The sequence below is a fragment of the Marmota marmota genome, unplaced genomic scaffold (genome assembly GCF_001458135.2).
Source record: "Marmota marmota marmota unplaced genomic scaffold, marMar, whole genome shotgun sequence".
NCBI lineage: Eukaryota > Metazoa > Chordata > Mammalia > Rodentia > Sciuridae > Marmota > Marmota marmota.
Genome location: NW_025999932.1, coordinates 3,933,760 through 3,936,593, shown reverse-complemented (window position 1 = coordinate 3,936,593; position 2,834 = coordinate 3,933,760). Strand labels below are relative to the sequence as shown.

At 32.9% G+C, this 2,834-nt stretch overlaps 1 protein-coding gene across 2 annotated transcripts in view; it reads left to right on the top strand.

Annotated features, from left to right (window-relative positions):
• Tnfsf13b (TNF superfamily member 13b) overlaps positions 1-2,834 on the top strand; it is a 35,137-nt gene that overhangs the window by 10,563 nt on the left and 21,740 nt on the right. The gene's annotated exons all lie outside the window — the stretch shown is intronic.

The window sequence follows — 2,834 nt, the reverse complement described above, 5'->3', positions numbered from 1 at the left end:
ATATATGATACTTTGAGTTTGCATAGTTATTTTCAAGTGATTCTGATTTTCCAGTGGTTACTGAGTGTTATGCTACCACAGGGAACAGAAGAACTTCTGGTCAAGAATCAGTATCTCTTAATTTGATTTCCTTTACTATGACACACATGGGTCCCTTTTTGTATACTTTTAGACCAATTGGTATTTCTGTCTTTATATTCTTGTGATTTTTCATTTTATTTCAGTTTCCTTTTCTGTGAGTTTGTTTCTATTCTTCCCATTTTTCTGTTGGGCTCCTGGTCATTTGTAAGTGGATTTCTATATATCTCTTTATCTGTTAAACACTAGTTATTCAAATTATGAATTACAAGCATTTTCTATCTTAATATCGTTTGCCCTCTGATTTTTTATAACAGTGGAATTATTTTGTGTATGGAATTTATCAGTGTGTTCTTAATGAGTCTGGAGTTAGAGTTGCGATTTGAAAGGCATCCCACTCTTCAGAGACACCCACAAAGACTCTAGTTCTTTCTAATGATTTCATCATTTTTTATAATGTAATATTTCATCTATTTGATCTTTATCCTGGCATAAAAGTTAAGGTGTGCAACCAGTGTTTTTTTTTTTTACCCAGACAGCTATGCATTGTGCCAGAAATTCATATTAAATAGCTCATTGTTCTAACGATTGCTTAACAATGTTAAGTTTATGTTAAGTTTCTATATTTGAGTCAATTTGTTTTATTTCAACATTTATTTATTTTACTTTTCTATTATGTTGATTTATCTGTCTATTCAAGACCCAAAAAATATAATTTGTGTTATTTGGACTTTATATTGCCATCTGGCGAGTCATTTTTTCCCCCTCATTTTTAAGAATTTCTTGTTCTTATTTCTAATTAACGGTAGAATTAGCTTATCTGTTTATAAAGGAAAAGGTCTAATATTTTTGTTGGGTCTCATTATATTTATAAATTATGGAATATTCTGTCATGATAACAGGAGTCCTATTCAAATCCTGCCAGAGAACATGATATATTTTTACATTTGTTCAGTCTTCTTCCGTCTCCTTCGCTGTGTTTGGAATTTTCTTCTTGTAGATGCTATATATATCTTCTTAATAGTTTTACATGCCAGTTTTATCCTTTCAGATTCTGTTACAGACAGGGGGTATTTTCTTTCATTCAGTCTTCTAGCTGATTATTTTATAAAGACTTTGAGAGTTCCATTATGTCTTTTCAATATAGAGTTGAAATACTTTATTTTTTTTAAACTTCTCAGTCACATTTATTCCTTTATTCATTAGGCATTTACTATGTTCCCTTTAATTCTAGGGACACAATAATGAAGGTGTTAGAACTGGTCCCTGCCCTGAAGAGCCTGATAGTCTAATGGGGCAGACTGACAATCATTTGATTTTATGAAGTGTAGAAAAATATGGGATGTGTAGCGAGAGCCAACTGGGGGACACTGGGTGGACAAAGTCTCTTAAGAGAACTTGCTACTTATCATATTTCTAGAGCGCTTGGGAGTTACAAAATGTACAAAATTTAAAATTATTAAATATCATTTAAGACAATAACGTCAACTAACCAATACAGGCTGGCTATTAATAGCCAATGATAGTGTTATTTTTGTTTTAATGCACTTGTCACCTTATTTCTTGATGCTGACATTAATAATGTGACAAGTGTTACAGAACATATTCAGTAATTTAAAGAGTAAAGGGATTTTTTTTTTTTAAAACTAGGAGAAACTGCCATAGTGGCAGCATAATATTTTTTCAGTTATTTTTCCATTTTATTTTTATTCTAATTTGTTAGGTATGACAGCAGAATGCATTACAATTCATAGTGTACATATAGAGCACGATTTTTCAGATCTCTGCTAGTACACAAAACAGAGTCACACTATTCATGTCTTCATACTTAGGGTAACGAGATGGACATTACCATCTCTTTTCCACCATCTTTTCTACTCCCGTGCCCCCTCCCTTCATCTCCCTCCCCTTTGTCCTATCTAGAGTTCATCTAATCCTACCATGATCCCCCCACAAATCCCATTATAAATCAGTATCTTTCTATCAGAGAAATCATTATACATTTGATTTTGGGGGATTGGCTAATTTCACTTAGCATTATATTCTCCAATTCCATGCCATGATTTTATTCTCTTTCAATGCTGAATAGTATTCCATTATGTATATATACCACAGTTTCTTTATCCATTCATTTACTGAAGGGCATATAAGTTGGTTCCACAGTTTAGCTATTGTGAATTGTGCTGCTATAAACATTGATGGGGCTGTGTCCCTGTATTGTGCTGTTTTTAAGTCCTTTGGGTATAGACCTAGGAGAGGGATAGCTGGGTCAAATGGTGGTTCCATTCTAAGTTTTCCAAGAATTCTCCATACCGCTTTCCATATTGGCTGCACCAATTTGCAATCCCACCAGCAGTGTATGAGTGTACCTTTTTCCCCACATCCTTGCCAACACTTATTGTTGTTTGTCTTCATAGTAGCTACCATTCTGACTGGGGTGAGATGAAATCTTAAGTAGTTTTGGTATGCATTTCTCTAATTGATAGAGATGTTCAACATTTTTTCATATATTTGTTAATGGATTGTATATCCTCTTCTGAGAAGTGTCTGTTCAGTTCCTTGGTCTGTTTACTGATTTTTTTTTTTGGTGTTAAGATTTTTGAGTTCTTTATATATCCTAGAGATTAGTGCTCTAATGTGTGTGGTAAAAGTTTGCTCCCAAAATATAGGCTCTCTATTCACCTCACTGTTTCTTTTGCTGAGAAGTAGCTTTTTAGTTAAAAAAAAAAAAAAAAAAAAAAAAAAAAAAAAAAAAA